This window comes from Strigops habroptila, chromosome 2 (genome assembly GCF_004027225.2).
Source record: "Strigops habroptila isolate Jane chromosome 2, bStrHab1.2.pri, whole genome shotgun sequence".
Classification (NCBI taxonomy): Eukaryota; Metazoa; Chordata; class Aves; order Psittaciformes; family Psittacidae; genus Strigops; species Strigops habroptila.
The window spans coordinates 18747720-18762115 of NC_044278.2; the positions used below are offsets into that span (position 1 = coordinate 18747720).

The following is a 14396-nucleotide window of genomic DNA, read 5'->3' on the forward strand; positions in this document are numbered from 1 at the left end:
AGCCTGGTGACACTGTCACACTGGGTCAAGTGCACTGTAGCTGACTGTAATTGCAGATATTAACGAAGCTTTGAAAGGGAATCAACAATTACTCTAAATGCCCATGCTGACTAGAAGCTCATTTTGTTCTCTTACAGACATGCCAGATCATCCGAAAAATAATTCAGATCATCCGAAAAATAATTCAGCTAGTTGGGTCAAAATGCACAGATAACACTTGAGCTCTTTCACAGCTTATACCCATGCCAGTCTACTGTCTCATTGGGTCATTATCTGCCCCTCTTATTTGACAGGGAAGCCTAGTGAATATCAGAATATGGCATCCACATGCTGATGCTGCCACACTTTCTATTACAAACTCAGTTTGCAGAAGCATGCAACAGCATGCAACAGTTGGGGAGGAGAACTGCTCCCCATTGAAGCCTGGAAAGTGAAACATTAGTTCCCAGCCTTGAAGACATCCCAGATTTAGATACCCTCCCCTCACAACAATCCTTCTGAGTGGGTGCAATTTGTCAGAGACTGCAGGGCATTAAATCACAGGTGCCTTCACCTCTCCCCCGGCATCCTTCCACTCTTTTCCTGCTGACATCTTTGTTCTGATCACTGGCCTCAGTAATCCATGGGTTCCAACCTTCTGCCCAAGTCCCCTTTCAAGATGCTCCATTTATGGATAAAACAGGTAAAACCAACACAGACTATCCCGACAGCAGGCATTGAGGGGCCTGGGATAAACCACATCTCTTTAACCTGCCAGCACATCTCTGTGGACAGTCTGCCTCATCACTGGAGCAGCAGCACAGCTCACCCAAGGAGAGCAATTTGGACTCGGGCATCTTCTCCTACTCCAGCTCTGCTGGCCACTGGCCACCCATACAGAAAGTTAAAATCCTTCTTTTAATCAAGAGGACTCCCAGCAGAGCCCAAAAATTTCACTTGTCATTGTGAAAGTGTGTCTCTTTCTAAAGAAGCCAGGTAAGTCATTCAGCAAATGCTCTTCAGAAAGTCCTTGAGGTATCATGGTGGCACACGTCAGCCCTCCATCGCCTCTTCCCAGTGCCAGTCCTTCTCTGCATGAGGAGCTGTGAATGGAAGTCTTCCTCTCTCTACTGTTAGTCAAGCTTTGAAGCATCCAACCAATACTAGTCTATAAGCCTTACAGTTATTTAAAGAGAGCCTGCCAGTTTATTATTAATAGCAGCAATTACATTGTAACAGTTAAAAGACACAAGTGAGATTGGGAATGTACTGCAGCCACGGTTAGAGATCTGTTCAGGCCTAGTCTTGCTAGAAGAGGCTTTCAAGCGTGATCATATGGGCAAACCCTTCTAGTTGAGACCCGAGATATATCTTCCCACAGTATGTGGCATACATATGAGCTCACTCTGCCAGCCACCCACTCTGCCAGCTGAATGGCTGCAGAGCCAAACTCTAGCTAATACACTCATCTTCTCAGCAATATCTATTGCCTCAGGTTTAGCAAGGCACTCATCTATCCATGTCATTTCTGGTCATTTCAAAGCTCGACTTTTGCTTTCGGCAGGCAATACTACTCCCTCATTTCCATGGGAAAAGCACAACTTCCCTAAAATAAAGTAGGTAACCAGCAGACTGCTGCACTATTTTTTGTCCATATAGCTGCATCTAAACTAGGGCTTTACATCAGCATGAAAGCATTATTAAAAGAGCTCATCTAGCCAACATTATTTTACTGTCAGCATCTCCAAATGTAGGTCTGAGCCACTGCGAAGAGAATCGTCTTCCTAAATAGGCGCTAAAGAGTTCATGCTTTCGTGAGGAAGGGAAACTGAGGCAGAAAGAAATTGAAAGACTCTCCCAAGGTCATGCAATACATTTATGCAAAACATGACCCCACCTGCATTTTAGGCCATGGCACAGATGCCACAGAGGTAGCAATTTAACAAGCTACGAACCCCATCTGTTCATTATTGTCTCAACTGGAGATTGCCATCCCCAAAGCTGAGCCACATTAATTGATTATATGAATGCTCCTGGTTGCCCCAATGCAAAGGCAGTCAATTTAATTCCTTGTTGGAGGAGATTTCAATTTGCTGGCTGACTTTATGATGAAGCAAGCAAGGCGCACTCACATGTTTTATAACCCACTCCTGCTAAGTCTGACAGAATGCATCTGTCCACCTCCTACCTCTCTGGCAATTTTTAAAACAAATAAAACGTGAAAAGAGCAAAAAGGAAACTTTTCTTGTGGCGTTACCCGGAGCTCTGAGCTTAACAGAATTTCAGCTAGCAGAATTTCCCAAATCTAACAGTATTTCTTCAGCCTGAAGTTTTCCTTGTTCTGAAGTTTCTCTAGTTAGCTTTCCAGCATCATGTATTTTCACTTTGTCTCCATATTTTAATCTGGGTAAAGAAATCAGAACACAGTTCACATTTTTCCTACAGCTACCAGCACTAGGCGGCACTAGGTCACAGTAGCTACAGAGAGGGGGAAAGCTCTTAAAAACTCTCCCTAAATGTTGCATCCACTCTTTTTGACATTTTAAGTCATCAAAACTTCACCAGTGATATGAGAAGCTGCTAAATTTTTCTCTTACCCTTTTCTTTCATTTTTATTCGTGGCTGGATTTTGATTACATTATGCCTGACAAAGACCAGCTGCCTCCACAAGTAACTGCATTACCACCACAGGCAGACACAAGTAAGATCACTATGTATGTAAACGGGTCACAACATTTACTGTTTTTCTTTGTAAACTGCACAAGAAACCAATTCACCTGCACCCTTCTAGTGCTAAAATAATAACTTGCAAGTCCCCCCTGTGAGCTTTGCTCCCAGTGAAAAACTTACATCCATTGAGCAACCCACCTACCCTCAAAAACAGTTTCCCCTCCTCTGTCCACAAAAACAAGATTTTTTTATTGCACATTTGCCCTGTTCACTAAAGAAAGAGCATTTTTTTTTCAGTTAAAAGCCAGCATTAATTTTTAGCGCTTTGTCCTAGGAGTTACAGTCCTGCTTTGTTTGCATTGCAGATATTGGGAGGAGTGAGAAAAAAAAGATACAAATCCCATCTCACAAAAGGGCAAAAGCATAGAAGCTTAAGGTGCTTTGCTGAACTGCAGTGACATTATCAGAAGTGCAACACTAAATAAAGTAACGAGATGTTTGGAGGCAGCAGAACAAGGTGGTTTGAAGGTACCCAAATTACTGCAAATAGCCCACTGCTCTTTCTCTTACACCTTCTACCCTGCCACTTGACCATAACGGCACTTTTGCTGTTCACCACTCTCTCTTCCCATCAAGTTTCATTGCCCTCTACAGCTTCTTTATCACTTTTGTTGCTGAACCTACAACTATCTTTAGTTCAGATGTTTGCCATAAATCCTGGCTACAGACATCTAATTCATGAAGAATATAAACAAATTGGCTAGTTTTAAGAGGCACTAAGCGATAATGCATTTTTTCTTATTCACAGATATAGCTCATATCTTCATATCTCTATTGGAAAACTGACAATGCACTAACATTCTTATTCTGCCTGTTTGTCTGTCCCCTCTGTGCTATTTTAAGAAGCAAGCACGTTCTGGTGCAGTAAATAAGGACCAGACCATCACATGACTTAAAACAGTCACCAGCAAACACAAATTTTCAGCCATTCCCTTTTTGCACAGCCTGCAGGCTGGTTTACTACAAACTGCAATTAAAAAAAGAAGTTTTGATTTTAACTCTAACCTTTCCTAAAAGGCACTGAATGCTGCTGGGTTTAATGCATGTGAACAGAACTATCAGCATTTTCAAAGACTGCAAAAGGTATTTAGCTTCCAGAAAAATAAATACCAAAACCATTGCTACCTTTTTCTTGCAATTTTGTGGTGGGTTTTTTTGCTTTTGGTTTGGGGTTTTGGTTTGGGTTTTTTTTTCCATTTTTACATTGATGTAACAGCATTGACTTTAGTGGGTTGTGAGGTTTACTGCAATACAAATAATAGAGAAAAATCAATCTCTTTCTGCAGATATATCTATTCCTCAAGCCAAAATGTGCGACCAGGGGCAGGCTCCAACACAGAATCCCCTGTGAGCCACGTACCTTTTCACCATGGTGCAGCAGCACAGCCAAACTGATGGCTCATTCCCAGCCCTGCTTCACCTACCCAGACTTAAAAAATAAAACCTAAGTCCACACCATGTGTAAAACAATATTGGTGATGAGTAAGTGTGGCTGTGAGAGTGACAGCCGTCTCCCTCACACCTTTCATAGTCCCTGTCCAGCAAGTAGTCTGACACTGCTGCAAACCACCAGGTCTTTGCATCTGGTCAGCACCCACCTTGCTTCCAGTCACCTCCAACAGGCAAGTATTCAGAAAGGTGACGCCTGACCACCTCCAATCATGATGACCTGAAAGTATAAACCAAAACTGCCACTGTTATCACAGTGATGTACATGGGGTCTCCCCACACCTATTTCCCCCTCTACCTGAAAGCATTATTTCCCTTCATTGCAGCTACTTAGGCACACCTATGATATGGGGTTTGGGAAAAAAAGGACAAGATATCAATTCAGGAAATCCAAAAAAAGAGTGGAAAAGGGAATGGAAATATTCAGGCAATAGTAGGATGTGATGCACAACAAGAAAACATTAATTACTGGGAAACAGTGTTTAATATTTGCAATTGCATTCACATTTGAGAGTTCAAAATGGAAATGCAGTTCAGACTCTCAGAGGTACTGTCTCTTGCCACCCTTCCCTCTTCCTTCCCAATAGAGCTGCTAAAGACGAGCAGCCTCTGTCATACCATCCATACTTGCCCTGAGACCAGGGTGCTGCAGAGCCATGCCACGCTCCCCCACCTCCACGGATGGGTTCCTTGGGTTCCCAGGGGACTCCACCACAGTCCTGCAAACCTGATGAGGACAAAGGCCTGTGCGGGAGGTGACTAAGGTGATCAGTGGCATACAACAGCCATTTCAGGATCTAGCCTGCTTGTTTAGGACAACAAAGGTCACCTTCCACCCACTCTCCATCTTGCTTAGGCAAACTTTGCCTCGTGTTACATTTTAGGCACCCCACAGCTTTTACATTCCCAGTGTCACAGATCAGCAGCCACCACGTCGTCTACACACAAGCCTCTGCTTTCGGCTTCATTACCAGGTGCCTGCCGCTACCACCACCTGGTTTAAAGGCTGCCTGGTGCCTGCTGCATCTGTAATGCAGTCACCGGTGATGAATTGTGACGTCATGAGTGCTAGATCGCAGCATTGCTAAAGGAATCAGGATGACAAAGGGAGAAGAATACCTGTATTAACACACAAATGTCTTCATTATCAGCAGGGCCAGCAAAGGAAACAGAATTAGGCAGGAAATTAGAATTAGCATTATTTGGATGCTAACTGGAAAGAACGTGATGCTTTTAAACACTTAATGCATGTGGTGTTTCCTGGAAATGGCTATTGCATGCTGACACACTGGAGACAGGCTGGGCAAAGCAAGAAAAGGGAGAGCTGAAAAGAGGCTCGGGCTCTGCAGGGGAAAATACAGGTAGAGAGAACATTGCTTTCTGCATGAAGGCTTTCACTTTGAGGAGAGGCAAGGGAAATTTAAAGTACCTCAACAGACCAAGGTGATTGAATTTTGCTTGTTTATTCAGAGGGCTGAAACTCAAGGCTCAACAGACCAGGTATACAAGACTTTCCTCCCTCCTCACACACCCTCCCCTGTGCCCTCATGGAAAGATCACCAGCCTGGGGAGCTGTGCCTAAACTTCATTTTCTGCTGCTTACCCATTCCCCTTCCACCTCTTGCCTTCACCCTTTAGAGTAGGATGTCCATGAGATGGAGGTGATGACTTCACGCTGTCAGGCACATGCCCAATTTCACCTGCTTCTGTCATACAGGCACCACCAACAGGCATTCCCACAGGCATTTTTTAAATCCACACCCAACTAGTTTCCATCATTCACAGCTCTCTGCTTCCTCTTTCACGTCTTCCTCCATCTCTCACCGCACTGTTGCTGCTGATTGCAGGATCTTTGCTTCTGAAGGCAGCCTGGAGTGGACTGCCTCCTTTTGGCTCTCTGCGAATACAAAATAATGACATGTTTTTTACTCTTCTATACAGGAACCATTCAAAAGACACAGTGCTCGTGACAGCTTCTGGAGAAATGATGCCCTAATGACAGGCTTCTTTTTAAAGCCTGGGCTCCTCCTGATGCCCATCTATGGTCCTTAGCATTATTAGGATACATTTACAGCCATTTTAGTGATGGCAGGCTCCAGGCTTTCAGTCTGCAGAATAAACACAACTTTGCACTGAAAACTATCCTCTGTTCAGGCTGTGCAATTTGGTAACAAATAAATAAATAACTAAATAAACAAACATATTATCTATTGGAGGAAAATTTTCCAGGAGTGTGGAGATGCTTTTGTACAGCAGCTTCATGTTCCCTAGCTTCAGGGTTATCAAAGTGCTAGCTAGAAGCAGTAACTTTCAGAAGACCACCTAGCATTATAATCTAGGCTAAATATCTCGATATAGCTGTGCTAACGGTTATCTTTATGCATTTCTCTATGTAGCCAATGGCATGGAGGACTTGGGGGTTGTGCCTTCATTTTCCTATTCTACTATGAGTTCTCTGTGCTACATGAGAAGAGCAGTTTATTTGCATGTAGCTCGTTAAATTTTTTCTTGGAGGTGAAGATACTTTTCGGCATCACAGACACTAGTGCAGCAGCAGCTGTGAAGTTGCTGGTTAGAAAGTGCTATAGAAGAAATAAACTACCATCACAGATTCACAAACTCTTTAGGAATCCCTATCTACTGTTTCCCAGCCTAATTTTGCCTTTTGATATATACAGCTGATTTCTGAACTATCCAACCTGAAACAACCTAAAGGGAGCTGGTTTTCAGAAAGAGGTGCTTCTCATTCTTCCTCTGGTGAAACCAAAGATGTTGCACTAAATTAGTCACAAATGCTCAGCACTATGGATAGGTAGCAGCGTGCTCCCATAGCCACAGCTCCAGGTTCCTTTGAAAACTTAACTCTTTTTCTACTGATCTGAGCTATCCCCTTCAACCACGTCCCCACCCTTTGTTGTTTCCAGTCCCAGGAGCTCTGCAGGAAGGGACAACTCATGCGAATTACAGAGCAGTCATCCTTCCCTCCTGCATCCAGCCAGAGCTCAACACAGTCTGTCAGCACTAACCGTGCTTTGCAAGGGTGGGAAAAACACACCCCAATGTGGAAAAGAGCAGCCGCTCCGCTGAGGTCCGCAGGAGCAGGGTCTTCTCTTCTTGCTGCCAGCCCCACTTCCCTCCCCGCGATTTCCAGGTCAAAAACACAGCGAAGAGACAGATTCAGACATTGCCAAACCGTTCATCGCAGGAAGCCTGGCTCAGTGTCTTCACTGTTTGTGCTGCCTCGCCTCCGCTTTAACCTGAACACCCGCCCAGGCGCTACCGGTCGGGACAGCCTGCAGCCTTCACGACTGGCAGGAGCCGCACGGGTGGGCCGGCAGTACTGAGTATCCTGGTACTTGTATGGAGGGCAGGGAGAAGCAGAAAAGTGAGAGGAAAAGAAGCAGGAACAAGGGGGAAAGACGAGTAGGAAGAAGCTGCAGACAGCAACAGAGAGGCAGGCGCGGGCTGCACTGGCACCCAGCGGCGGCGGCGGGGCGAGCGCCGGGAGGCAGCGGCGGCGACGCCGCCGGCTCCGGACGAGGCACCGCGGCGGGAGGGGGGTGGAGGACTCCAGGCCGAGGGCTGGGCTTCCAACAGCCCCTGCTCCTAAACTATCGGAGCTGGGAGTTTCTAATAACCTAAATTTTGAGGAGGAGGGAAAGGGGAAAAAAAAAAATAAAATAAATCCAAACCTCGACCTTTTCCCATGTAGCCCTCGAGCATGCTTGTCGAAGCCACAAAAATGGGAAGTGTCTGCAGAAGGTCACATGCATTTCACTCTTTGCCTGGCACCAGATCGTATTACATTGCACTGGAGCCGAAGGAGAAATGAAGCCTTACTGGTGAAAATTCAGCACCTGTGTATGTACCTGCTAAAGGAAATGTTTCCAGATTCATCTACCTGTTTCTCAAAAGGCTGAGAGTAAATCTGTCTTCTGCAAGATAAGAAACATTTCACATTTCATTTCAAAGAGACAAAGTTAAATAGTTCCGCACAACAAGGGCAATGTTTCAATCGGAGCCCCAGTAATAGATGTTCTATGCTGAGTAGTCTTATGTAGCAATGACAATATAATCAATTGATGGATAAGTTAAAATGTTTTAGGACTCACTCAAAACCCACTCTATATAGTAACGTAAGCATGTCCATTTTCCAGATAGGCTGCATCCATCAGTAATACCAAGTGAAGGGATAGGGAAAGGCTTCTGAAATCATGAAAGATACTTTGAATGTATCAAGCTTTTCTTTGCTTTTCTACTGTGCTTAATCTTTTCCACCTAATCCTGTACAGCCATTTGCCTTACAGAAATATTTTGTGATATGGAGAAATTCCGTAGAAGGAAACAGGAGTATGGGAATTAGATTATACCCATAGCCCAGATCCATCTGGCACTGGCTGTTTTATGAAGCCAGAAGAGATCATACAATTTCCACCTTCCTGCTATGATTTTTACAGCTTATCTTAAAAGTCTCCCTTTTCCCACTTGAAAGCCGCCCAGGACTGGAAACGCGAGGGCTATGCTAACACAGAGACTTTATATTCTGGCTAAAACCAGAAGTCATTCGTTCTAGCAGTACCCCGATATATCTGTCAGGCTTGTAAATTTGGGAATTAGACAATACAAGTTCTGAACCTTATTTTTTTCCACACCAAATTAAACATCTGAGTTTTACCCACCACTGCCCAGTGCTGCGGTTGGCTACATAATTGCCTCTTCCTAATGAGCTGAATCTCTGCACATCTTGTCATTTGTATGGTTTTGTGCTATGGATACAAGGATTAGCAAGGATTTAGGATTTAGATCACATTTGAAAGATGAATAACTTACCACTTTGTGTATTCCACCAGCGGGAAAGTTAAGCAAAGTGCCATGCACTATAGTGCCCTGCGAACTCCCATCACCAGAGAAAGGTCTGGAGAAAAGCGGGTTTGACCCCAAAAGCATGAATCCCAGAGTTCAGGAGGCTGCACTGGGAACAGCCTCTTCCCTTGCATGCTAACAGAGGGACCTCTGAGGAGTAAAGATGTCCCTGGAGGCAGCAGGAAACTTCCCATGTCCTGTCGGAGCAACACCTCCCACACTCCCTCCCCTCAGATGTCAGAGCAGGAACAAGGAAAACTCCCTTTTGTGCTTCTGTCAACTTCATCCAGCTTGAAAGTTAGCTGCCACACCCCCACAAAACCTCTAGCTGAGACAGTAATACAAGAGAGCCGATTTCTCAAGGAGGCTGAAATTTCAGCCACTGCCGTTCTCCCACACATCTGAACTCGCTTCTCCCATTTACTTTTTTCATTCCTCTCCCAAGCACCATGACAAACTCTTTGTGTTTAGTGCTTCAATTACTTCCTCACAGCACTTGAACTGCTGAGCCCTCCCAATAAATAAGGATAGTGAATAATGTTCATCGTCTGCTCTGGTGCGTCTGTTTACCCCCACCTGGGTTTGCAACATGACTGGAGAGGCACAAGCACTGACAGCTGAACAAATCCCACGCCACCAAGGAGGGCAGGCATAGCAGCGTACCCAGCTCAAACACTGCAGCCTTTAGGGGTCTTTCACTCAGCAAGTGGCCATGGAGCGCCCAGCCCCACTTGAGAAGCAAGACTGCAAAGGAGCCCTGAGGTACAGGGATGCCCAGCACAGCAAAAGGGGATGCTCCCTTTCTTGGTCCTTCCCAGAAGTGTTACTCTTCACACCACCCACTGTCGTAGTTTGAGCCCAGCCGGTAACTCAGAACCACACAGCCACTCGCTCACTCCCCCCCTTCTTCCTCCCCCCGCACCAGGAATCACATTCACCTGCAGCCCAAGAGGTATCAGTCACTTTGCCATAAATACCCTCACAATCGAGCCTTACAATGGTTGAAATTGTTGCTCAATTAATCACCATCTAGTTCCTGCCAAATTGTTTTCAATAGTTCTTCCTTTGGCATGGAAGGAAAGAATACGGCCTTTTAAAGTGCTCTGAGGTCACATTAGCCTTGCACACACTCCATTATCTGTGACCTTGTCTCTCTGGCAAAAGCTGTAAGTGTGTATCATATGTTTGCCTTGGGCAGCTGTACTCCTCTACCAATGCCTAGAGGCACCAGGCTTCACACTAAAGGGTGTCCCTGTTAGGAGATGTGGGACAACCAGGAGAACAGAGCCAGAGTCCCGGCAGGGACTTGCCTTGAGGGACCAATGCAGCTGAATATGGAAGAGCAGCCATGCTTGAAGAACAAGAAGAAGCTGCCAGAGGACTGAGGAGAAGCAAGGGTCCATTTGAGGGGGAGACAAGTGCCAGGTGTGGAGGTGCACTTAGGTCCCTGCCTCTTCACCTGGGGAGTGGAACCAAGGGGAAAAAAGGTGGTTTACTTCAAATGCTACCATGGTCACATGGAAGTTGCTCTGTTGTGAGAGTTTCAGGAGGATCAACAGGAGAAGACAGTGTATTTTCCATGGAAACACATGGAAGATTTCCTTCTTTTCTTTCCTTTTATAAGCAGGTGTTGAAAAAGCCCACAGAAACCCATCCAATTTCTTGCTGATTCAAGAGCAGAGGAAAGTGACTACCTTTTACACCTTGTGAGCAAGAAGTGCTCACTTCTCTTAGCCAAGGGAGTGAAGCAGAGAAACAACTCCACATACCCTAGAAACCCAAAAGTGTGTCTTCATCTTCTCCAAGCACAAAACAGTGTGATCTGGGGTTCCTCTGCAGCTTACCCAGGAATGCCCAGTGAAATCAAACCTTCTGAAGACAAGCAAGTTCATTAAGTGTGCAAAGAATATGAGGAACCTTTGTTGAAAACTACCTCAAAAATGGTGGCTGTCATCATGGGTTACGGAAGATTTTGAGTAGGAAGCTGCTCTCTTATGTCTTTCTGTGAGAGCTTTTCACCATTAACTTGCTTTGCTGGAAAATAAAGAACTGAACACTGCAAAACATTCTCTGAAGGCACAAACTCTGCGAAATTTTCTTTAAACATTTCTCATGGAACATTTCAGTTGAGTTTGGAATGGCTTTCAGCTTTGAAATGAAATTTCCCTTTTAAAAATTAAAAACCTGAACACTGAAAAGAAATCTTTTGATATTTTTACAATTCAATGTGACAAATATTTGAATTGACCATTTCTCACTTTGCCAATTTGCTGGAAAATATTTTTAACACATCTTTTCAAACAGATGTTTTCCAAAATATTGACACTTTAAAAAACTTTTATAAGGTGTTGGGGTTTTTGTTTGTTTGTTTTTACCTAGCTCAGTAAGGCCTGCATGTTTTGTGATTTATGGCTTTTTTGGATGCAGTCTGCCACAGATTCCAGTCACGATTTTTAATTAATTAATTGCATTACTCCTATACTCCTGGCTGTAAAAAATGTCACAAATATAAATGAAATGTCACCTAATACATTGCATTTTACTTGCATTCTAAGGGGGAAAAGAAAAAAGAAAATCAGAGGTCTGTGTTGCAAACTCCACCTTCCTCTAAGTGAGTTCTTGATAGGTTAGAGAAACTACCAAGGGTATGCTCTCATTTCTTCACAGAGTTCCTCCACTATTCAGCATTTAGCAGGAATATCTGAATACTGTGGTTGTCACACCCTTCCAGAAAGCAACTTCTACTCCTTTTCAGATACAAAGTGCTCTCTATTGTTTCTATATCAGATACCCAAATTTCCCTTTTACTGTACTGCCTACTGTATTTTCTACAGGTGATATGTATGGGAAAAAAATAATGACAGACTGAAAAATGGCGTGAAGGTGGCACAGAATAAATTTAATTCAGTATAAAAACATAAAATGCAAAGAGGTTCTAATTTGAGTAATTATTGTAACTGAATAAAGTTCTCTATTTTTGTTAATGTAAGTGCTGCTTTATGTAATATGTTATTTTAGTTCTATTTCTAGTGTGGCCCACCGACATGAACATAGGGATCACCATACTGATTGATCTAAATATAGTACTTTGTAGCTGACAGTGACAGGTACCAGGTGCCTATTATTAAACTGCAAATGATGAAACAGTGAATCGTTCTGGAAACCTGAGCAGGCTCCTGCTGCCATGGTGTTTAAATGGAGCCGGATTGGCTTGGGGTGGTAAGTGTAGTCCTCCTGACCCCCCAGGATCTTAACCTTCAAAACAGGAAGGGGGAGCCAGGGCAGCAAGGCGTAGGATACATGGTGCTGTCTTCTTCAGCCCCCTGAATACGTGAATATTCATATTCTAGATGTGAATATTCCTATATTTCAGCCTATGTGAATAGCTCCAAGAGTGGCAAGAAATTGACTTTACTACCCTGAAACAGTGGTTCTCATGGCTACTTAAAACAGCTTAGAAAGTCAGCACAGCATTTAATTATTTCCCTGCTCCTTCCAAAAGTTAAAGAGGTAAGACAGAAGGTGAGAAACACATAAAGACAAAACATTACCAGGATTTTCACAATCTGCTGGGAGCAAAGCATCTCTATATGGCCCCATTCACAGTAGCATTATCTGTCTTTCCCTCCCAGCTCACCCACTGACTTAAAGCAATTTCAGTTGTAATGAATGCTTAAATTCAAATATCATCCAAGACTCTGCATACAAATATTTGTTTTATGCCTTTTGTGCAAGGTGGCATCCTTTTCAGCCTCACTGGAAAGAAGCCCAGCCAGAACCTCAATGGGTATCAGCAGAGTCTGCATTACCCTATTTTAAACATCTGTACAATGCACACTAGCATCACAGGTAGCTTGATGCCTCAGTGAAGCAGAGCTCTGATGAAGATGGAGCTTACACCCCCCTTTCCTTTCTGGGGGTGAACTGAGGTGTCCAGCAAGCTCCGTATACCAACTGGAAGTTCAGACATGTTTTCAATTTCAATGCCTGTTTGCCTTTTCTCCTACCAGAGAATAAAATAGCCCTCAGCCTCAGGTTTTGGTTTGTTACTTTACCCTCTTCCCCATCCAGCTTTAATAACCTCCTCTAGAAGATTTAAGAGTCTTAAAGCCAGAAGCATAAAAGTTTTTTCTGCACCTTTAAATATTTCCCCATCCCGTGGAAACCCAGAGCACTCTGCAGAGCATTGGCCCAGCTTGTCATGGGGTGGAGGTATAACTCATGCTGCTTGAAGACAAGGAGAAAGAGCACAGGAATTACATTGATGGATTCACTCCCTAATTGTTCATTAAGATAATGAGAACAAGCTATCAGAAGGATTTCTGAAAGAAGCATATTTGAAGGAAGGACCCCAGAGAGGGAGTGAGGAGGTCTGAAAGCAAGAAATTTGGAGATTAGGGAAAGAGGCAGCACAGGAGACAGTGCTCAGGGTGTGGCAGAGGCAGGGAGGGAGGCAAGCTGCCTGTCCGCCCGCTGAGGGCAGAGGGGAGGGAAGCCTCCAAGGAAGCCTTTTCTCATCAGTTTTTTATTGAAAGAGCCTGAGGAAACCCATCCCCCGGGTCAGACACCACACACCGTGGCTATGAGCACTCCTCTTCCCCACACAAGACCCCCATCAGTGCACAGGCAGGAGGAGAAGGGAGGGAGAGGGGCACCACGGGGAGGGAACACAGGTGCCCTTCGAACAGGGACAGTGTTGGCGGTGGGAGGATGTGGGAAGGCAGCTGGAGGAGAGTAAAGGTACGTGCTGGGTATTGCCTCCGTCGTCCTCATCACAGCTTCCTCTTGCCACCCCCAGCCCACACTCAATTAAAACCGCGCTGCTTGACAGGACTTCAGCAGAGATAAATCAAAGGCAGCGGCTGCAGACACCAAGCAGAGCTTGCCAGCTGCTACAGCTCGGCAGAGGAGGGTGCCTGCAGTGCGCAGGGAGCATTGTAGTTTGCCACAAGCCCAACACGCACTCACACAAACCCTCCAGCACCGGCCTGTACCTGCAGTCAGCTGAACACCACAACCCTTGTCCTACCCACACTCTCCCCACCTTTCCCAAATGCCTTCAGCCAGAAGCATCTCTCAGCAGCAGGCTGTCCTCTCTGCCCTTGCTTCCCCGGCACCCCTGTAGGGACCAGGGAGGGGGCTCCCCCATCTCTGCAGGCAAGCAGGTGTTTAATGAAAGACTACAGTGGATGGCAGCGCTCAGCTCTCATCACCTCTCAGGCTCCCCGTAGGCAGAGCTCTGCTTGTGCAAAATCTGTTGACAAGCACACTAGCACCTGTACAAGCTCCTCCTGACTCTTTGGGTGAGACCACCGCCTGAGAGCGCATATTACAGGCTGCTCACAGGGGGAAGAGGAAAAAGGCAGCTCCATCAT

At 45.0% G+C, this 14396-nt stretch overlaps 1 long non-coding RNA gene across 1 annotated transcript; it reads right to left on the bottom strand.

The window, feature by feature from the left end:
* Nucleotides 1-5605: 5605 nt before the first annotated feature.
* On the bottom strand, nucleotides 5606-7602 carry LOC115601556. The gene is made up of 2 exons (XR_003989386.1): nucleotides 7185-7602; nucleotides 5606-6055 (listed from the first exon to the last, which is right to left on the bottom strand). It is a non-coding gene; the product is annotated as an uncharacterized LOC115601556 (long non-coding RNA).
* Nucleotides 7603-14396: the final 6794 nt, after the last annotated feature.